Raw genomic sequence first — 23,288 nt, forward strand, 5'->3', positions numbered from 1 at the left:
CAATATAGTACTGGAAGTTCTAGCCATAGCAATCAGGCAAGAAAAAGAAATAAAGTGTATTCAAATAGGAAAGGCGGAAGCCAAATTGTCTCTATTTGCAGATGACATGATAGTATACCTAGAAGACCCCATTGCCTCAGCCCAAAAACTCCTGAAACTGATAAGCAACTTCAGCAAAGTCTCAGGATATAAAATCAATGTGCAAAAATCACAAGCCTTCCTCTACACCAATAACAGACTTAAAGAAAGCCAAATCAAGAACAAACTGCCATTCACAATTGCTACAAAAAGAATAAAATACCTTGGAATACAACTCACAAGGAACGTAAGGGACCTCTTCAAGGAAAACTACAAACCACTGCTCAGTGAAATCAGAGAGGATACAAACAGATGGAGAAACATTCCATGTTCATGGTTAGGAAGAATCAATATCGTTAAAATGGGTATACTGCCCAAAGTAATTTACAGAATCAATGCTATCCCCATCAAGCTACCATTGGCTTTCTTCACAGAACTGGAAAAAACAACCATGAACTTCATATGGAACCAAAAGAGAGCCTCCATAGCCAAGTCAATTCTAAGCAAAAAGAACACAGTGAAGGACATCACACTACTGGATTTCAAACTATACTACAAGGCTACAGTAATCAAAACAGCATGGTACTGTTACCAAAACAGAGATATAGACCAATGAAACAAAACAGAGGCATCGGAGGCAAGCCAACATATCTACAACCATACAATCTTTGATAAACCTGACAAAAACCAGCAATGGGGAAAGGATTCCCTGTTTAACAAATGGTGTTGGGAAAACTGGCTAGCCATGTGCAGAAAGCAGAAACTGGACCCCTTCCTGACACCTTACACTAAAATTAACTCCAGATGGATTAAAGACTTAAACATAAGACCTGGCACCATAAAAACCCTAGAAGAAAATCTAGGCAAAAACATCCAGGACATAGGAGTAGGCAAGGACTTCATGAACAAAACACCAAAAGCATTGGCAACAAAACCCAAAATAGTCAAATGGGACCTAATGAAACTCCACAGCTTCTGCAAGGCAAAAGAAACAGTCACTAGAGTGAATCGGCAACCAACAGAATGGGAAAAAATATTTGCAGTTTACCCATCTGACAAAGGGCTGATATCCAGAATTTACAAAGAACTCAAACAGATTTACAGGAAAAAAACCAACAAACCCATCCAAAATTGGGCAAAGGATATGAACAGACACTTTACGAAAGAAGACATATATGAGGCCAACAATCATATGAAAAAATGCTCATCGTCACTGGTCATCAGAGAGATGCAAATCAAAACCACATTGAGATACCATCTCACGCCAGTTAGAATGGCGATCATTAAAAAATCTGGAGACAACAGATGCTGGAGAGGATGTGGAGAAATAGGAACACTTTTACACTGTTGGTGGGAGTGTAAATTAGTTCAACCACTGTGGAAGACAGTGTGGCGATTCCTCAAGGCCTTAGAAATAGAAATTCCATTTGACCCAGCAATCCCATTACTGGGTATATATCCAAAAGACTATAAATCGTTCTACTATAAGGACACATGCACACGGATGTTCATTGCAGCACTGTTTACAATAGCAAAGACCTGAAATCAACCCAAATGCCCATCGATGATACACTGGATTGGGAAAATGTGGCACATATACACCATGGAATATTATGCAGCAATCAGAAATGATGAGTTTGTGTCATTTGTAGGGACATGGATGAATCTGGAGAACATCATTCTCAGCAAACTGACACAAGAACAGAAAATGAAACACTGCATATTCTCACTCATAGGCGGGTGATGAAAAATGAGAGCACATGGACACAGAGAGGGGAGTACTAAACACTGGGGTCTATTGGGGGGAAAAGGGGAGGGCCAGTTGGAGGGGTAGGTGGGGAGGGATAGCCTGGGGAGAAATGCCAAATTTGGGTGAAGGGGAGAAAGCAAGCAAAACACACTGCCATGTGTGTACCTATGCAACTGTCTTGCATGTTCTGCACATGTACCCCAAAACCTAAAATGCGATAAAAATTAAAAAAATAAAGATTAAAAAAAAAAAGTCAAATAGAGCTCAACGTCTGTCCCACTTCAGCCATTAAAAATTACACTACTTTTAACCCTCTACATTAAAAAAATGAATGGATGTGGGCAGGATGTGTGTAAAATATAGTTCACAATGGAAAAAATAAGAGTATATTAGGTCATAAGGATGAGACTCAGTCTCCCAAAGATCTCATGGCATCATAAACCTGCAGACACTGCCTGAGTGCTTTAGCTGCACACCTGACTTGTACTGCCAGATAAAATACAGGACACCTAATTAAATTTGAGTTTCAAATATGTGACAAATAATTATTTTAGCATGTCATGACTATGATCTAAATATTGCATGAAGTACACTTATACCAAAACATTTATAATTTATCTAAAATTCAAATTTAACTGGGCATTCTGTAGTTTTATTTGCTAATGATGGTGACTCTACACCTGACATTTCACCACCCACTGAGTTGTTATACCCTGTTCACTGTATGTGAGAGTTTAAGCTATTTAATGAGCAAGATCAGAGCAGAAATGGCATCACTCATGCTGGCCAGGTCTTGTTTTTATTTTATCTTTCATCTCTAATTCAGAGGAATATTTTGTGAGAGAATGTCAGCCCACTATTATAATTCCTTAAAAAAGAGATTATACCTCAAGCAACCCAGTTTTCTTTATTAACACTAATATCTATCAAATCTTTACTATATTCTAGACAATGTTTCATAGTGCCATATATGTGTGCTTTTAAAAATGGTACATTATCCCAATGTTACTGATTAGAGAGCTCTGGTAAAAAGCATTAAGATACTTTACTCAAAGCCATTGATCATGGAGTACAGGGCAATGAATTGAGGCACTTTGACCCCCTACCTGGCACTCAGCCACGTTTTCTTAATTAATCTTTGAGTCTTTATCTACAAATTTATGTAAACCTATTTTGAACTCAACAATAAACCTTTAAACACTTAGTAATATATTTGAAATATCCTATATTTTTCTTAATATTATACAAATTAGATTTTTAACTATTTGACTAAGTCTTCCTTTAATTTACTTATTTCTTGACCACATTATATCTTAGACAATGACTTTCATAAATTTACTAGTTGCTCTATATCTTTAAAACTACCTATTTTAAGTTATATAAAGTGATCCTACTTCTTGGCTTCCCAGATTTGATAAAGAGGTTGACATTCTACCTAATAACAAGATTGGGATTATGTAAAATTCACTCAAAGTATATCTTCGTAATCTTGTTTTTCTTACATGGAAGAACCAATTTTATAGCTTTTTAGTGATATTTTATCAAACATATCCACTTTCATCCTGCCTTTATTGACAGTAAAACAAATAGGAGTTGAGTTCTAGAGGTGGCCACACCTGGTCCTTTGCAATGTCAGCCAAGGCTTAGTTTCCAATGGCCTTCCTTTTCAGGCAGGGCTTCCTAGTGTTTGTGCTGTACTGCCATGAATGAATTCTGTCATCAGTTCTCCAAATGTGTATTGAAAGCCTACACTTGACCAGGCTCAGTACAAGAATGACCCCTTAAAAAGGACCAGGCGTAATGGCCCATGCCTGTAATCCCAGCACTTTGGGAGGCTGAGGCAGGCAGATCATGAGGTCAAGAGATCGAGACCATCCTGACAAACATGGTGAAACCTTGTCTCTACTAAAAATACAAAAGTTAGTTGGCGTGGTGGTGCACACCTGGAATCCCAGCTACTCAGGAGGCTGAGGCAGGAGAATCACTTGAAACCAGGAGGTAGAGGTTGCAGTTAGCCAAGACCATGCCACTGTACTAAGGAAAAAAAGTACAGTCTGTGGTGTCAGGGAGCTCGCAACCTATTGGGTAACACTTAGAATGGCTTACAGTGACTTCTTATTCCTCTTTATCTGGGTCTATATATACTGCCTGCTTGAAGTATCTTGCTTTATTCATATTCTCCCTCAAATGGGAGACTGATGAGATAGATCATCTCAGAGCACTGGATACCCTTCAATCGACATGAAGCAAAGATTGAGGTAATGGATGGCTCCTGTCCTGCCTTCTTGCCAAGTGAGAGTTGGCCCAAGGGTCACCAGCACTGTCACTCATATTCCAAGCAACTCTGGCCAGACAAAAGAACAACAGCAACAAAATAAAAGCAAAACACGACAACAGTGATCATACTTTAAATAATTTCAGGCTCATGCAACATTATGAGATTAGCTTATGGTCATTCTGATAGTAGTTTCTTTCACTCATTTCATCTGACTTTTCAACCACAGTTTTACAAGTTGCTTAGATTTCCTGATACGGTTTGTCTGTGTCCCACCCAAATCTCATCTTGAATTCCTACTTGGTGTGGGAAGAACCCGGAGGGAGGTAATCATGAAATTACCATGGGGTGGGTCTTTCTCATGCTGCTCTCCTGACAGTGAATAAGCTTTATGAGATCTGATGGTTTTATAAAGACAATTCCCTCCACAAGCTCTCCCTCTTTGCCTGCTGCCATCCATGTAAGATGTGACTTACTCCTCCTTGCCTTCCACCATGACTGTGAGGCCTCCCCAGCCATGTGGAAGTGAGTACATTAAACCTCTTTCTTTGTAAATTGCCTAGTCTCAGGTATGTCTTTATTAGAAAATAGAGTAATACATTTTCTTTTAGATACTTTCCCAGTATCTTTTTCTCACAAATGCCACAATAGCCTTGGTGTTTCTGTTTTTAAAATTCTATTTAAAATAAACTACTTTTCTCAAGCTTGGCTATCTTATGTGAAAATCATTCCAACTTTTCCATATAGATGGCTAAATCTGGCGTTGGCTCCCTCTGAAGTTTCTCTCTCCTGCACGATTTTTCAGGTGCCCATTACTCATTCTCCTCCTCCTCTGACTCTCTCTAGACTCCTCCCTCTCACTGTCCAGGTTATCACCAAACATCTCCCAAGATCAGTGTAATTTGTGGTGTTGCCATTATGTGTAACATTCCATTGTCCCCTCCACTGATAAATCTTGCTGTTGATCATAGCTGCTTCAGTCAACCACAGAGCAAGTTGTAATCATTTGCAAATGCCCCTGCCAAGTTTGCCAATGCTCTGGAGCCTTGGATGGGCATCAGAATTGTACAGTGTTCTCAAAATGAGACAATGTTTTCTTTCACCATTTATGTTACCCAGTACTAGAAAAACACATACGCAAGCATTGCTGCATGGAAACATGCAGGCTACCGTGGTAACGGGTTTTTGCCTATAGAATCATCCCTTTATGACCCAGAAATAAGTCCCAAGGGAAGTAGGTTCTTCCTTTCTGGAAACTGAGGCCTATTATGGGGCCAAGTTTGTTGATCTGAACTTCTCTGGCTAGATCATGTTATTTTCCAAGAGAAAAACCTCAAGTCTTCATGGTAGGACCCTCCAACAGTCTCTCAAACAAGTATGAATCCCACTGTTGGATACAGATTCAGCTCAACGTGCAATTCTGCTACCTTTCTGAGATTACATTTTTTCCAATCAAGAGGTATATTGGGCAGGTATGAAGCTATTTAATTTTGACAAGGTAGAAAAGAGTTGTGGAGCATGCTCTAAAGATCACAGAAATTTCTGGAATATTAAAATGTCCTACCAATAAAAATTTGACTACAGAAACATTAAAACTTTGTTACAGAAATAAGTATATAAATAAAGTCAAAAGGCAAGTGACAAATGGGAGTTGGGAGGGGAAACAGATAATCAGCAACTTATTTCCTTAATATGAAGATAGCTTTTATAGACTTAAAAAGATGAGCAGCACAGTAGATAAATGAATCAACAGTAGAAACAGACAGCTCAGAGAAAAACAAACACAATAGCCAAGACTTCTATAGAGATGCTTATCTCACTCATAACCAAAATGAATTAAAGTAGTAAGATTCCATTTTTCACCTAAAAGTTTGAAAAAGACTTTTAGGTGAAAACATATACCAAAGGTAAAAGTGAAAGAAACAAGGAGTCTGGCACATTGTTGTAGAAAGAAAAAATTATGACCGTTGTTTGGAAAGGACCTTGGCAATCACCATAAAGGTAATTTAAATTTGTATACCATTAAACCCAGGAAATTTCAGGAATTTATTCAACATATGTGCTTTTCAGTGTATATTTAGAACATGATGTTGCACAGCAGGACAGGGTCAGTTGAGGCCAGGTTTTTATACACGGTGGGAAGGAAGGGAACCTTGGAGCTGATGCTTGAGTGAAATGGAAGTGAGAAATCTGAATGGAGATAGGGAGGCCAGAGCTCCAGGTAAGGAAAGCAAAAAAGGAAAAAGTCCAAAAACCTGGAACAATCTTTTCTTAATGGATATTTAGTTCATTTTGAACTCTTCTAAAGATTACAGATTCTTCTATTGCTTCTTCTAGCATTTGGGGAGGATGTTTTGGTTGGGCATTTAAATCTTTGATTCAAACCAATATATTTTTTGAAAGATAGGAATCTTAGCACTCTTGTGAATGTTTAAATCTATCTGGGCATATGTCCTATTATTTATTTTAGATAACTTCTTAGATGTAGAACAAATGGATTAAAAATATTGACTATTAAAAGATTATTTGGTATATAATATTTTACATATTTATGGGGTTCCTGTGATTTTTCATTACATCCATAGTGTTTTTAATAACCAAGTCAGGGTATATAAGTATCTATCACCTCAAGTATATATCATTTCTATGTGTTGGGAACAATCCAAGTCTTCTACCTACCTTAAAATATATAATACATTGTTGCTAACTGTAGTGACTGTATTTTGAAAGAATTTTGATGCACCTCTTTTCCTAATTGAATATACTTTATTTCTTTTTCTTGCTCGATTGCTCTGGCTAAAATTTCCAATACTATGTGGAATAGGAATGGTGAGAGAGGGCATCTTTGTCTAGTGCCAGTTTTCAAAGGGAAAGCTTCCAGTTTTACCCATTCAGTATGATATTGTCTGTTGGTTTGTCATAAATAGCTTTTATGATTTTGAGATACATTCCATTGATACCTAGTTTATTGAGAGTTTTTAACATAAAGCACTGTTGACTTTTGTCAAAGGCCTTCTCTGTGTCTATTGAGATAATCGTGGTTTTTGTCTTGTGTTCTGTTTATGTGATGGATTACGCTGATAGATTTGCATATGTTGAACCAGACTTGCTTCCCCAGGGTGAAGCCTATTTGATCATGATGGATAAGTTTTTTGATGTACTGTTGCATTCAGTTTGCCAGTATTTTATTAAAAGTTTTTGCATCGATGTTCGTCATGGATACTGGCCTGAAATATTCTTTTTTAGTTGTATGCCTGCCAGGTTTTGATATCAGGATGATGTTGGTATCATAAAATGAGTTAGGGAGGATTCCCTCTTTTTGTATTGTTTGGAATAGTTTCAGAAGGAATGGTACCAGCTCATCTTTGGACATCTGGTAGAATTTGGCTGTGAACCTGTCTGTACCTGGACTTTTTTTGGTTGGTAGGCTATTAATTGCTGCCTCTACTTCAGATCTTATTAGTATATTCAGGGATTCAACTTCTTCCTGGTTTAGTCTTGGGAGGGTTTAAGTTTCCAGGAATTTATCCATTTATTCTAGATTTACCGGATTATGTGCATAGAGTTGTTTGTAGTAATTTCTGATAGTAGTAATTTCTCCTTCATTTCATTCTTATTTCTGTAGAACTGGTGGTGATATTCCCTTTATCATTTTTTACTGCATCTATTTGATTCTTCTATTTTTTTATTAGTCTGTCTAGTGGTCTATTTTGTTGATATTTTTTAAAAAATCAGCTGCTGGATTTATTAATTTTTTGAAGGGTTTTTTTGTGTCTCTGTCTCCTACAGTTCTGCTCTGATCTTAGTTATTTCTTGTCTTCTGCTAGCTTTTGAATTTGTTTGATCTTGCTACTCTAGGTCTTTTAATTTTGATGATAGGGTGTTGAGTTTAGACATTTCCTCACTTTTCATGTGGGCATTTATTGCTATAAATTTCCTTCTAGACACTGCTTTAAATGTGTCCCAGAGATTCTGATATGTTGTTTCTTCATTCTTACTGGTTTTGAAGAACTTCTTTATTTCTGCCTTCATTTCATTATTTATCCAGTAGTCATTCAGGAGCAGGTTGTTTAGTTTGTGTAGTTTTGGGATTTTGAGTGAGTTTTTTAACCCTGAGTTCTAATTCAATTGCACTCTGGTCTGAGAGACTGAGTGTTATGATTTCTATTCTTTTGCATTTGTGAGGAGTGATTTACTTGTTCAGTTTCCAAGTAGTTTTGTGGTTTTGCATGAGTTTCTTAATCCTGAGTTCTAATATAATTGCACTGGGGTCTGAGAGAGTGGTTGTTATGATTTCCATTCTTTTGCATTTGCTAAGGAGTGATTCACTTCCAATTATGTGGTCTATTTTAGAGTAAGTGGAATGTGATGCTGAAAAGAATGTATATTCTGTGGATTTGAGATGGAGAGTTCCGTAGAAGTTTATTAGGTCCACTTGGTCCAGATCTGAGTTCAAGTCCTGGGTATCTTTGTTAATTTTCTGTCTCATTGATCTGCCTAATATTAACAGTGGAGTGTTAAAGTTTCCCACTATGATTGTATGGGAGTCTCAGTCTCTTTGTAGGTCATTAAGAACTTGCTTTATATATCTGGGTGCTACTGTATTATGTGTACATATATTTAGGGTAGTTAGCTTTTGTTGTTCCATTGATACTTTTACCACTGTGCAATGCCCTTCTTTGTCTCTTTTGACCTTTGTTGGTTTAAAGGCTCTATTATCAGACTAGGATTGCAACCCTTGCTTTTTTTTTTTTTTGCTCTCCATTTGCTTGGTAAATCTTTCTCTATCCTTTGGAGTTTATGTGTGTCTTTGCACATGAGATGGGTCTCCTGAATACAGCACATTGAAGGGTCTTGACTTCTTATCTAATTTGCCAGTGTGTGTCTTTTGTTGGGGCATTTACCCATTTACATTTGAGGTTAATATTGTTATGTATAAATTTGATCCTGCCATTTGGATACTAGCTGTTTTTCCCCATTAGTGATGCAGTTTCTTCATTGTGTCGATAGTCTTTATCATTTGGTACATTTTTGCAGTGGCTGGTACCGGTTAACCTTTCCATGTTTAGTGCTTCCTTCAAGAGCTCTTGCAAGTCAGGCCTGGTGGTGATGAAATCTCTCAGCAATTGCTTGTGTGTGAAGGATTTTATTTCCCCTTCATTTATGAAGCTTAGTTTGGCTGGATATAAAATTCTGGTTTGAAAGTTCTTTATGGATGTTGAATATTGGATCCCACTCTCTTCTGGCTTGTGGGGTTTCTGCTGAGAGTTTTGCTGTGAGTCTGATGGGCTTCCCTTTGTGGGTTACTCAACCTTTCCCTCCGGCTGCCCTTAGGCATTTTTTCCTTCATTTCAACCCTGGTGAATCTGACGATTATGTGCCTTGGGGTCTTGGGGTTGCTCTTCTTAAGGACTATCTTTGTGGTATTCTTCGTATTTCCTGGAGTTGAATGTTGGCCTGCCTTGCTAGGTTGGGAAAGTTCTATTGGATAATATCCTGAAGAGTGTTTTCCAGCTTGGGTTCATTCTCCCTGTCACATTCTGGTACACCTATCAAACACAAATTAGGTCTTTTCACATAATCCCATATTTCTTGGAGGCTTTGTTCAATTCTTTTCACTCTTTTTTCTTTAATCTTGCCTGATCATTTTATTTCATTGAGTTTGTCTTCAGTCTCTGATATCCTTTCTTCTGCTTGGTTAATTTGACTATTGAAACTTGTGTATGCTTCGCAAAGTTCTCATGCTGTGTTTTTCAGCTTCATCAAGTCGTTTATGTTCTTCTCTAAGTCGGTTCTTCTAGTCAGCATTTTATCTAACCTTTTCTCAAGGTTCTTAGTCACTTTGCATTGGGTTAGAAAATGTTCCTTTAGCTCAGAGAAGTTTGTTATTACCCACCTTCTGAAGCCTGCTTCTGTCAATTCATCAAACTCGTTCTCCATCCAGTTTTGTTCCCTTGCTGGTGAGGAGATGTGATCCCTTGGAAGAGGAGAGGTGTTCTGGTTTTTGGTGATTTCATCTTTTTTTCACTGGCTTCTTCCCATCTTTGTGGATTTATCTACCTTTTGTCTTTGAAATTGGTGATTTTTAGATGGGGTCTCTGAGTGGACATCCTTTCTGTTGATGTTGAAGCTATTTCTTTCTGTTTTTTAGTTTACCTATTAACAGTCATGCCTCTCTGCTGCAGGACTGCTGGAGGTCCACTCCAGACCCTCCTTGCTTGGGAATCATCTGCAGGGTCTGCAAGACAGTAAGAGTTACTGCCTGTTCCTTCTTCTGGAATGTTCACCCCAGAAGGGTATCCATCAGATGTCAGCCAGAGCTCTCCTTTATGAGGTATATCCTCTTTGGATATACAGGAGTCAGGGAGCCACTGAAGGAGGCAGTCTGTCCCTTATTGGAGCTCAAGTGCTGAGCTGGGAGCTCCACTGTTCTGTTCAGAGCTGCTGGGCAGGGATGTTTAAGTCTGCTGCAGCAGAGCTCACAACCACCTCTTTTTCCCAGGTGCTCTGTCCCAGGAAGGTGGGGCTTTATTTAGAAGTCCCTGATGTGCTGCTGCCTTTTTTCAGAGATGCCCTGCCCAGCAAGGAGGGAGTCTAGTCACAGTCTGCTTGCAGAGGTCTTGCTAAGCTGATGCAGGCTCTGTCCAGCTGCTGTGTAAATGTCCTTGCAGTTTTGTTTACACAGGTGAGATTAGAATTGCCTCACTAATGGCAGACTGCCTCAGTAATGGTGGACTGTCTTAGTAATGGTGGAGTGCCTCAGTAATGACGGACTGCCTTAGTAATGGCAGACACCCATCTCCCCATGGAGCTCCACTTTTCTGGGTGGAACTAAAACTTCTCACTATCTGCAAAACACTCAAGCCAGTGCATTTCAGATTGCTGGTCTTTGTAAGGGTGGCACCCACTGAGCCAGATCACCTGGCTCCCTGCCTTCAGCCCCTCTTTTTCAGGGGAACGTGCAGCTCTGTCTCGCAGACATCCCAGGCACCAGTTAAAATGGCCACCCAGATTTGTGTGGGTTTTTGTGCTGGAAACCCACAACACTTGTCAGCCAGTAGGAATCTCCTGGTCTGTGGGCCATAAAGACTGCAGGAGAAGCACAGTATCTGAACTGGAGTGCCAGAGTGGCCAGAAAAGCCCCCAGTGGCCTCTGTTGGGTAGGAAAGGGGGTCCTCCAGTCTGCTGCACTTCCCAGGTGAGGCAACACCTTACCCTGACTTGGGTCACCCACCTTGGGCTATACCCACTATCCAACCAGTCCCATTGAGATGCATCTGGTACCTCTGCTGGAAACGTAGCGATCACTCACCCTCTGCATCACTTTCACTGGGAACTGCACTCTGGAGCTGTTCCTATTCAGCCATCTTGGCGGAGCTCCCCTGTTATCTTTTTATTTGGTTATGCTTTATTTTTATCTTTTCATGTTTCTTCATATGTGTCTAGGCATTTTTTCTCTATTATTATGCTGTGATATTCTGTTACATGCAGGTTGATGAAAATTTTATTTTCATTTTTTGGTAATTCCCTCCATTATAACACATCATTCTACCTATGATAAACTTAATATTTTATATTTTAAAATCCACATCTTCTTCAAATATTGCAGCCCAACTTTCTTTACATTTTCACTTCTAGAAAATATTTTATCTTGTAATTGTAGTTTTTCTGAGGCACTGAATTTTAGGTGTGTCTCTTATTGATAGTATATAGTTCCATTTTGGTTTGGGAGTCAATCTGATATGTTTTATGAAATTAACTTTATGCCATTTATAATTATTACCATGTCAAGCATGGTTGGCCTTATTCCTGATACTTTGTTTTACGTGGGTTTTTTAAAATCTTCTAATTGCTTTTTATTTTTGCTTTATTTTTCTTCTCCACTAATTTAATGGTTACATAGTTAGGTTTTATTTTTATTTGTGATAACTTTTAAAGTTATAAAAAACAAAATGTAAGTCCATATTTTTCTAAGTACAATATCAGTTGATTTTTAAAATTTTTTCTCTTTCCAAGATGTCTGTGGTGGCTCACATCCAAAATCCCAGCACTTTGGGAGGCTGAGGTGGGCAGATCATGAGGTCAGGAGTTTGAGACCAGCCTGGCCAACATGGTAAAACCCTGTCTCTACTAAAAATCAGCCAGGTGAGGTGGCAGGCACTTGTAATCCCAGCTACTCAGGAGGCTGAGGCAAGAGAATCCATTGAACCTGAGAGGCGGAGATTGCAGTGAGCCGAACCTGTGCCATTACGCTCCAGCCTGGGTGACAGAGTGAGACTCCATCTCAACAAAACAAAAGAAAACAAATTTCTCTTTCCTATATAGGGTTAAGAAATACACCCTTCCGTTGGGCACTGTGGCCCACACATGTAATCCCAGAACTTTGGGAGACCAAGGCAGGTGGATTGCTTGAGGCCAGGAGTTTCGGACCAGCCTGGCCAACACGGCAAAATGCCATCTCTACTAAAAACACAAAAATTAGTCTGATGTGGTGACACACACCTGTAGTCTCAACTACTCAAGAAGCTGAGGTATGAGAATCACTTGAGCCTGGGAGGCAGAGTGTGCAGTGAGCTGAGATTGGCTCACTGCACCCCAGCCTGGACAATAAAGTGAGGCTCTGTCTCAAAAAAAAAAAGAGAGAGAGAGAGAAGAAATACACTCATCAAATTCTTTATTTTAGCATGATTTGAGATTGTCATATTTTATTGTCATTGTTGGTTTCTGCTACATTCTATACCTTCTCTTTTTAAAATGTTAACATCTGCATAGTTTTTTCAAATCACATTTATGATATTTATTTAGAACTCATTCTATTTTCAAGTAGTTCCTGCATTTACTGTCATTCCTCTGGCATTGTGACTTCCTGATTATAGTTTATTACTTTAAATTGTATTCCAGTGGATGAAAGTAATGCTTTAAGTAATTTTTTATGATAGAGTATGAAGAACAAATACTACCAGAGTCCTTATGTATCTGGGATTGTTTTCACTGTCTTTATAAATAAAAACCACCTGCTTTGACATGCAGTTAGAAGGAATGAGAATCAAAACCCCCTTAAACACTTTAGGTATTGCTTCATTATTTTTTGGTACATTATATTTTAAGTCTGAGACCAGTTAAATATTTTCCTCCTTTACTGGTAGGTATTTTTTTCCTCCCTGGATTCTCATAGGTCTCTCAAAATTCCAAAGCTTAGCTATGTCTGGATTTTTTTTTATCAATTTTTGTTAACTTTGTTATGGAGTGGGCCCATTTGACTGCTGGTTCAGACTTTTTCTGGCTTAGGATTGTTCTTTGTTATGCCTCTGAATGCCCCCATCAAGCTGATTCATATCTGTTCACATCATAAGAAACACCAAATTATCAGTGTGGTAGGTCTTCATTAGATATCCTTCAAATCTCTGTCTATGATCTTGTCTTTAATCATATCCCCCTTTTTATCTTCTTTGCTTTAAATTCCTGTGTTAACACCCTGATGTTCAGTGTGATGGTATTTGAAGATGAGGCCTTTGAAAGATACTCAAGTGTAAGTGAAGTCATGAGGATAGGACCCCTATAATGGGATTAGTGTCCTTATAAGTAGAGAAAGAGGGACTCGACCATGTAGGATTTGCAAGTCAGGAAGAGAGCCCTCACCAGGAACCAAATATGCCGGCATCTTGATCTTGGACTTCCCAGACTCCAGAACTGTAAAAAAAAAAAAATGTCTATTGTTTCAGCTACCCAGTCTATCATGTTTTGACAGTTTCAGTAGACAAAGACAGAGCCCCAAAATCTTGATATACATATCATTGATCAATTTTCATTGAAATCCATTCCACTCTATATCATCTCACATTATTTTTAGTTCTGCTAGTTGCATATTAGCAGCTCTAGTTTTACATTTCCTTGAATACTTTCCTCAGCACTACCAGATCCTTCTTCACTAAAATCTGTTATTTTATCTCTTTTTATTTTCCAAAGAGGCCCCATTTTCTTTCATTAACTTGAGAGTACAAAGCAAATGCTGTCTAAAGCTTATTTTCTTGCTTGCAGTACATATTTTAAAAATATGTTCTTCCTGTTTAGCTTGCCATAATTATCTCATTCTTTTATAATGTAAAAATTTTCCCCCATATCTCATTTATTCCATTTTCATTTTATTCTTAATCAGAGCAGTATTTCTTATACCTGACATTTGTTCAAAAATAGTGTGGGTAGATCTGCCTATGCAACCTTCACAATTCATCTAATTGAAACTAGAATTCTCTTCTTAGACACAGAATCCTTGGTGGTGGGGGGAAATCTCACTTTTTCCATTGCCATTTTTATCCTTAATAAAACTAGTCATTCTTATATCTGATCTTTGCTTTGTATATATCTGATCTATACAAATAGTATGGTCATATCTTCTTGTAGGTCTCTTACAACATACCTAGGTACCTGCTAATCCTCCTCTTAGATATTATTCTAAGGTTTTTAATCTAGTTTTGAATTAATCTAGAGTCCATAATATAGTTTTAATAACTTCAAATATTCAGGAGCCTAAGACAGTGGAAAATGAACTAGGCTGAAGGAGTAAGTTTCTTCATGCTTTTCCTCTGTGTATCTTAACTTTTGCATCTCTATATCTGTATCTAATTATCTCTTTGTTCTGGTGTCTACTTCTGCTACATGGACTAACTGCATCTAACCTTATTTCTAGTGTTTCTATCTGTTGAGTTGGAGAGTGCTATTTTCATTCACCCTCTAATTACTGAATCTTCAAGGGAAGCATCCTACTGTTCAGACACTTCCTGTTTACCATAGCAGAGATTGCCTTTCTAGTCTAGGGGCTAACACCCCTGAATGTCTGTATCTGTGAAGCTAAAATTGGCTTAAAGTGATGTGAACCTTGGTTTTTCCATGGTACACCTGATCTCTATTCCTGGGCCCTCAAAAGGAGGTGTATTTATGATCTTCTTCCAGGACTCTATATACTTCCTAGAATTCTTTCTAGAATCACCATTTCATTGGGGAAAGGGAATTATCAACACCCTTCATGACTTCCTTCAACATCATACCAGGCAGATCACACTTAGCAGAGATTTCTCAGGGATCTTGTCATGTGGTTGGCACTATTCTCTAATTTCAGCACCAATACAAGTTTTTCCCTGTATACATTTGTTTTTAGTCATCACAGGTAGTTTCTATAAGAAGAGATTTTTTTGCTTGCTCTTATATTGATATTTTTTCCAGAAACTCACTAGCTCTTTTGAATATATATGTGATACATCAATCATAGTGATAGGTAGTCAAAGACAAATAAAGGACTGTCCTTTTCCTGAGGCTACTTATTTTTCACATGGCCAGAGTAAGATCTGGATCAGTCAGCTCACTTATACTTGGTACATCTTCTCAATTTCTGTTTATAAACTTAGCCACCAGCCAAGATTTGACTGAGTTGTCAGGAATCAATCAGAAAGACATGCGACCAGAGGAGAGTTTCCAGAATCAAAGTGAACAGAAATAGTCCAGGCTGTTCTTTTGAAAAGAATTAAAAAAGAGCAAAGAAGTCAGAGAGCTTCCTCGCAAGTGGTATCAATATATCTGAGATGTGAAGTATGAAATAGACTTAAAAAGGGAATTCACATGGAGAAGGAAATTAGTGAATGAAAAATTAAAAAGCAGGAACTACAGACACTCTAAGGTCATTTGAATTTTGAAATCTCTGATGTAAACACTGAGAACTTCCCAATTAACTTCCCTGAAATCTTCAGACTGTGTTTCAGGTCCAAACTTTAGTCTTTATTTCAACTGTTTTAAACTAACAAATGACCATTGATCATTCTTATGAAAATTAATGGTCTTATAGAACAATGCAGTAGTGAGTGTAGTGTTTTACGGGAGAACAGTGTTCTATTTTGACTGCTAATGCACATTTGTTTTTGTTTGGCTTGACTACTCTTGCCTTAAAGTCCTAAGGAAGACTTGAAAAGGGTGAAGCTAGATAAAAACTTTAAACACTTTCATTTATTACCATCTGAAAAAAAAAAGTGATTCTATCAAGGTCAAACAGATCTCTTTGTAATTATGAAAACAATTTTTTAATTGCCTCATTAAGTTTGTTTGTTAAGTATAGAAGACATATAAAGCAAGCAAAGACAAAAGCAGCTTACATTCTCAGATAAAGTTATTTCAACATCAAGTAGTCTAGTTGACTGAAAAGGGAGAAAGCAAAATAAATCAATATCAGAGGTATGATGCTTATTCTGTTTTATGTCTCAATTACTCATGAAATAAGGTTTTTGTATGTTTTATAATTATTTACTGGATTTCAGATATTGTGACTTTTACCATTTAGGTAAAATATGTTTCTTATAAATATTCTTGAGCTTTGTTGAGAGATGCAGGTTAACTTACTTGGAAATAGTTTGATCCTTTGAGGTATTATATTATTATTTGCTAGGTGATAGAAGAGCAATGTTTAGTCTAGGCCTGATTGAAAAGCCTATTTATTGAAAAGCCTATTGTTATTACCCTATCCAATGTCCCATACATTATTTGTTTTTCTAGTATGGCTGATGTGAGTGGGGCTAATTCTGAGGCTTGTGTGAGCTCCAGGGCACTCTTTTTAGTGGTTCTTTCCCCAGCCTTGAATTATTTCCTCATATGCATGCACTGATCAGTTTTCTGCTGAATATTCAAAGAGGACCCTCTATAGATCTCTAAGGTTCCCTGTGTGCAACTCTTTTCTCTCTTATACTCTGTCCTGCAAATCACAGATGCCTTATTCGGTAACTTGCAGCCCAGGATGTTCAACTCAGAGAACTTTTCTAGTTTCCTCCTCCTTGCTCCATGGAATAAAATCTCTTTCAAGGCAGTATTTGAGGCAAGAGTAGAAGGCACTTTGCTTGTTTCTTATCTCTTGAGGATCACATTCTGCTTATATGATCAGAGATTTCATTCATTGCCTGATGCCTAAAGTCTTGAAAACTGTTGCTTTGTGTATTTTTGTCTGAGTTTTTAGTCGTTTCAGACAGGATGGTAAATCTGGTCCCTGTTTTTTAATCTTGGCCAAAACAGTAGTCTCCAGTGAAAGGTTTTCGAAATCTCATACATGAGTTTCAGAATAGTGAATGTGGATACCCAATCTTCAGTACCCTCTGATGGGCATTGAGAGGCCTAAAGATTTAGATCTGCTTCTACCATAAGGGGCCTATTGTTTTTTAAGACTCCAAGGCCAGCTTTTGACTTAATGTAGAGGGCCTGGGGGCACATCACCCAGAACTCTTGCTCTCTTTATAATAAGCCCCACTGTGTGCCTCAGTTCCTTGGTGCTGCAAATGGAAGCTACTCAATGGTTGGAAACAGGAGAGAGGTAAAGAGTTCCTTTCTTTTTCCCTCTTAAAACAAAAAAGAGTTTCTTATTTTTTTCAGACTGAGTTTCACTCTTGTTTCCTAGGTTGGAATGCAATGGCATGATCTCAGCTCACTGCAATCTCCACCACCGGGGTTCAAGCAATTCTCCTGCCTAAGCCTCTCAAGTAGCTAGGATTACAGGTGCATGCCACCAGGCCTGGTTAATTTTTTTGAATTTTTACTAGAGACAGGGTTTCACCATGTTGGCCAGGCTAGTCTCAAACTCCTGACATTGGGTAATCCACTGGCCTCGGCCTCCCAAAGGAGGTGCTGGGATTACAGATGTGAGCCACTGTGCCCAGCCTCTTTCTTTTCTTTATATATTTTTAAGAATTACCACCGACTCACATCTGCTAGGGAAAATCAAGGGAAGGGCTTATGTTCACACTCAGGTTAGGGACCATAAAGGGTCCTCAGTATACCCTTGAAGAAAAGCATTAAAACAACAGCGCAGTGAAAATGCCTCCCACCAAAAGATAAAATTCAGAAGGAAAGGATCAGCGTTGTCTGGTCTAGCCATCATACCTGCTCTCTAACCATTTGAAAGTCTCTGCTTTCAAAGCTAAGATCTTGGTAGATGTAATTTTAATTTTGGTCATGTAAGTGGTTTCCTGTATGTCTTTCACCCCAACTAAACACAATCACTGCCTCTTTCACCAAGGGGCAAGTCAGCACTGACCCTGGGATAGCAGAGCCCTGAGCAGGAATGGGGGTGGGAGGGGAATGGAGTGAGAATAAGTTGATAGTAAATGTAATGGAGAAGAATTCAAGGAAGCAGCAAAATAGTATTTATCAAGGACAGGCTTTGTGACAGGCACTTAACATTTAAGCTATTTTTAACTGTTATTGTGAGAATCAGAAATAGTATAAGGCACTGTGCTAGCACTATTTCTGATTCTCACAACATTTAAACAGAGCTTTTATGCTCTTCTCTTACAGATGAGGAAACTAAGATTCAGTGTTAAATGACTTTCTCCAAGTGATACAGTGAGTAGATGATATAAATATATATTGAAGTTACGGCCATTCTGATTCCAAAACCTATGCCCACTGCATTATAATACCACACTCTCCCTCTCCGAAGGAAGACAGAGCTCTGGCAGTGAATGGGGAAAAAAAATTAACTGAGCCTCAAAAGCATAACGAGACCAAAATCCTACATCCTTTGCTTCTGCCAACACTAATAAATGGCTTTCACTGCTAGTCCCCATCTTCATACAATTATTAATCTTTTTAGGGCTTCTCTTAGTATTTAAAAATTATCTTGACCTCCCTAGAGAGGGTAGAGGAGTGAAACAAAAATACATTAGCCACAGGCAAGAAAAGCAGAAATATATTTAAAAAAAAACAAAAACTACCTTGGGAGGCCAAGACAGGCAGATCATCTGAGGTCAGGAGTTCAAGACCAGCCTGGCCAACATGGTGAAACCCCATCCCTACTAAAAATATAAAAAGTATCTGGCCATGGTGGTATGCACCTGTAGTCCCAGCTACTCAGAAGACTACAGCATGAGAACCTATTGCACCCGAGAGGTGGAGGTTACAGTGAGCTGAGATCATACCACTGCACTCCAGCCTGGGAGACAGAGTGAGACTTGGTCTGAAGACTTAAAAAAAAAAAAAAAGCAAAAAGCAACTATGCACATCTGACCAGGGGGATTTCTGCTGTTTGTCCAGCCTATTAAAATGATAAACTGTCCCCTCATTTTTTTTGGTTCTCTAATAAATATATTTAACAACACTACTGTTATCACTTTGTAAACTCTGGAATGGAAGTGTGCTCAGTTTGCATAGAATAAATAGGAAAGTTATGTAAAATTTCCTACTCTGCTATAAATCAATAAATGACAGCCGGCACAGTGGCTCATGCCTGTAATCCCAACAATCTGGGAGGCCAAAGCAGAAGGATCATTTGAGACCAGGAGTTTGAGATCAGCATGGGCAACATGGTAAAACTCTGTCTCTACCAAAAATACAAGAATAAACCAGGCATGGTGGTGCATGCCTGTGGTTCCAGCTACTCAGGAGGCTAAGGTGGGAGGATTGCTTGAACCCAGGAAGTGGAGGTCGCAGTGAGTTGAGTTCATGCCACTGCACTCTAGCCTGAGCAACAGAGTGAGACCTTGTCTCAAAAAACAAAAAATGAAAGAAAAAAAAGTAAAAGAGCAAATGTATAATCTTTTTATTTATACATCTCAAGAAGCTAAAACTAAAGTATCTCAATTCTGAATCCCCTGTATATCAGCGTTCAGACTGGAAATCAGGAGAAAAACAGAACATCAAGTTATCTGGTAGCAAAAATATCATGTAAAAGCTCCCAAAATGCTAATGTGCTGATCAAATACAAGACACCATCATTGTTATGAGCAAGGACTAAAAGGCAAGCACTAGAAGGATAATAGGAAAAATGTGCTTCCAGGAATTTAATAAACAACACAAACATATGAAAATAGGCAAAATCTGTTATTTCAAATAGCAAGTTTTTAATTTTCAATTTATCTTTGCCTTCCCTGTGCTTATTATTGTAACCACATGCTCTTTCATACACCCACACCAATCTGCAGGTGTGTGAGTGTGCATGCATACACAGAGAAATTGGTTCTTCTGTTGCTAGTTTTTTCTTCCCCCCAGCCAAAGAAAATTGTCTGACAAAATAAATAGGTTTGAATACAGTATGTTAAGACATCATTCTAGTACCCAGGCCATCCTTCAAACATTACATAAACAGCTCCATTCACCAATTTTCTGACCTGTGAGGCATCTTAATCTCTCCAGAGTTTTGGAGATAAAGGTTCTATTGCACAATAAATGAGCTCTGTAACAGAATGTAAGATCTGGCGTGTGCTCAGAGGGCAAGAAGAAATTCTAGCAGAGCATTGACACCATCAGTCAGATGTTATCCAAGGGCCACACAACAAAAACCGTATTGCATTTTACTTAATGCTCATTATGACTCAGAACACAAAGTAAGTACCTCCTTAACGTATCTTGGGACTATGTTAATTCCACTGAGTGTTAATATTCTGTTGATTTCAGTTGGATTGGTTGTCTTAAACTCATACTAAAAAACCTCTTCCTTAATTCTAGATTTGAGTATCTAGAATGACTCTTTCAGTTTGCTTCTTCATGTTTTTATTCCTTTTCTGTAATAACTAAGATGATCCATCCCAATGAGAAGTGCTTTTCCAAGAAATCAGAAATGATCTTTGTAGTGGAGCGATCAGCCTCAAGCAGCTTGCTGTATGCCACATGGAGTTTGTCTGTGGTTTTACCCACAGCAATACATACAACTATGTACATGATGGTTTTTTAAAAAAGTTGTAAGATCGTGAGAACCATACAGATGCTGACTGGATGCCTATAAGAATGACAGATACATTAGCTTGGGGTTTGCCGTTTTCAGTGAGGTCTGAGTTTCAAGAAAGAGGAAATTTATTTTCCACATGTGCTCATCCAATAAATGTATATTGAGCATCTTCTATGTGCCAGGTTCTGTGTTAGGAAACCAATGAATAAGTCAAACAAAGTCTCTGCCTTCATAAGCTGGTGGGAGAGACAGGTAACAACAAGGAAAGATAAATGATAATGTCAGGTAATAATGATTTACAAAGAAAATAAAATAGGTTCAAGGCATACAAAGTGACAGCACAGAGTGAGTCCTATTATATATGCCATGATTAGGGAAGGCCCCCTCAAGGACATGACATCTGAGCAAAAACTTAAACAATGTGAAACAGAGTCTTAGTGAAAACAGTGTTACAAGCAGAGGAGAGGGCAAGGAGAATGGCTCAGAGATGCAAATGGGCTTGGCATGTTCAAGAAATGACAGAAACACTGATGAGTGGCTGGAACCCATGACGTTCATGGTGAAGAAAGGGGACAGGAATAAAGAGCTAGGCAGGGGCCAGGTGACGTACATACTGTGAGAAATGCAAAAGCACAGATGCAAAGATATTGAGCTGTTCTGAACCTGAGGCATGCTCTGAAAAGATTCTCTGGCTGTGTTGTGAATAGACCTGAGGAAGGCAAGAGTAGGAACAAGGACCCATGGGGTGGCTGCAGCAGGGCTGCAGATGAGAACCGGTATGACTTGGACAAGAGCAGAAGAGTAGAATTAATTCTGCTGAGCGCAGTGGCTCATGCCTGTAATCCCAACACTTTGGGAGGCCAAGGTGGGCGGATCACAAGGTCAGGAGTTCGAAACCAGCCTAGCCAATATGGTGAAACTGCATCTCCACTAAAAATACAAAAATTAGCCAGGCATGATGGCATATGCCTGTAGTCCCAGCTACTCAGGAGGCTGAGGCAAGAGAATTGCTTGAACCTAGGAGGCAGAGGTTGCAGTGAGGCAAGATCATGCTACTGCACTCCAGCCTGGGTGACAGAGTGAATGAAACTCAGTCTCAAAAAAAAAAAAAATTGAATTAATTCTTCTCTTTTCAGCATGTTCAGCTTGAATGACTGTTAAGAAACGAAGTGAAAACAATTGGATCTACCAGTCAGGGCCAAGAGCATGACTCTGACTCAGCTCAGGAGAGAACGGCAGGAGTGGTCATTTATGGGACTATATGAGATCCCGAAGAAAAAATCTGTGTAGGGAGAGGAAAGAAGACTCCAATATCCAGGGTGTCAAGAAGATGCAAAGCCAGAGAAGGAAATCAGGAAGTAGAAGAAACTAGGTAAGCGCGTGGTGTCCTAGAAGACATGTAATTGTGTTTTAAGAAGTAAAATAATCAACTATTATAAATGCCACCAAAGTGATGAGGGAAATGGGACTGAGACTTAACCTGTAGATTTTAGTATGTAGGCCAATTTAAATCTAAAATACATTTTCAGAAAGCTATTTTATCTGGTAGCTATTTTATGAGATTTCCAAAAAGTCGATTTTCTGAATGAATCAAATTGCCAATTATATATAATTGTTAGAACTGTTTAAGAAATTTAACAGCTTGAGCAAAAATGTTCTATTTTTATTACCAATAATGAAGTATTTTAAAAAGTATGTTTCATTAGTAAGAATCAAAAATTCATTGTTTCATTTTGCTTTTAGTTTATAATTTTTTAAAATGTTATTTTATTGTGAAAAGAACAGTTAACTTTTTAAGTGTACAATACACAATTGCGGACTATAGGTACAAGTTGCATAGCAGATTTCTAGAGCTTATTCATTTGCCTAACTGAAACTTTGTGCCCCTTAATTGACAACTCCCTATTTCTCCTTTCCACAGCCTCTGGCAACCACCATTTCACTCTGATTCAATGAATTTTGAGCACTTTATATGACTCAATAGGTGGAAATATGCAGTATTTGGCTTTCTATGCCTGGCTTATTTCACTTAGCATAATGTCCTCAAGGTTCATCCATGTTATATTATAGAGTTTTCTTCTTTTATAAAGACTGAATGAAATATAATAAATTTTACTACAGGATTATTTGAAATAATTCTAACTCATTCAAACACTGTCTAATATTAATTTACAATTTAATTTAAAATGTCAATTCAGGTAATTACATTCATATAATATTGATTCAAATAATCATGATATTGATTCAAATAATCAGATACTTATAATTTAAATGTTTAATTTCAAATTAAATTTTGATTAAATTTAAATCTGTTTTTTTGAATTAAACTTTTTTTTTTTTTTGAGACGGAGTTTCGCTGTTGTTACCCAGGCTGGAGTGCGATGGCGCGATCTCGGCTCACCGCAACCTCCGCCTCCTGGGTTCAGGCAATTCTCCTGCCTCAGCATCCTGAGTAGCTGGGATTACAGGCATGCGCCACCATGCCCAGCTAACTT

General features: G+C 38.3%; 2 long non-coding RNA genes across 2 annotated transcripts in view; one reads left to right on the plus strand and one right to left on the minus strand.

The window, feature by feature from the left end:
• The first annotated feature begins 5,365 nt into the window (after positions 1-5,365).
• LOC118153549 (uncharacterized) overlaps positions 5,366-23,288 on the plus strand; it is a 57,660-nt gene continuing 39,737 nt past the window's right edge. Inside the window, exons 1-2 of the long non-coding RNA XR_004742764.2 lie at positions 5,366-5,575; positions 21,930-22,165. This is a non-coding gene — a long non-coding RNA (uncharacterized LOC118153549). The remainder of the gene's footprint in view (positions 5,576-21,929; positions 22,166-23,288) is intronic.
• Positions 6,625-23,288, minus strand: part of LOC118153550 (uncharacterized) — a 168,334-nt gene continuing 151,670 nt past the window's right edge. The window contains exon 3 of the long non-coding RNA XR_004742767.3: positions 6,625-13,793. This is a non-coding gene — a long non-coding RNA (uncharacterized LOC118153550). The remainder of the gene's footprint in view (positions 13,794-23,288) is intronic.

The sequence above is a fragment of the Callithrix jacchus genome, chromosome 1 (assembly GCF_049354715.1).
Source record: "Callithrix jacchus isolate 240 chromosome 1, calJac240_pri, whole genome shotgun sequence".
NCBI classification, from domain to species: domain Eukaryota; kingdom Metazoa; phylum Chordata; class Mammalia; order Primates; family Cebidae; genus Callithrix; species Callithrix jacchus.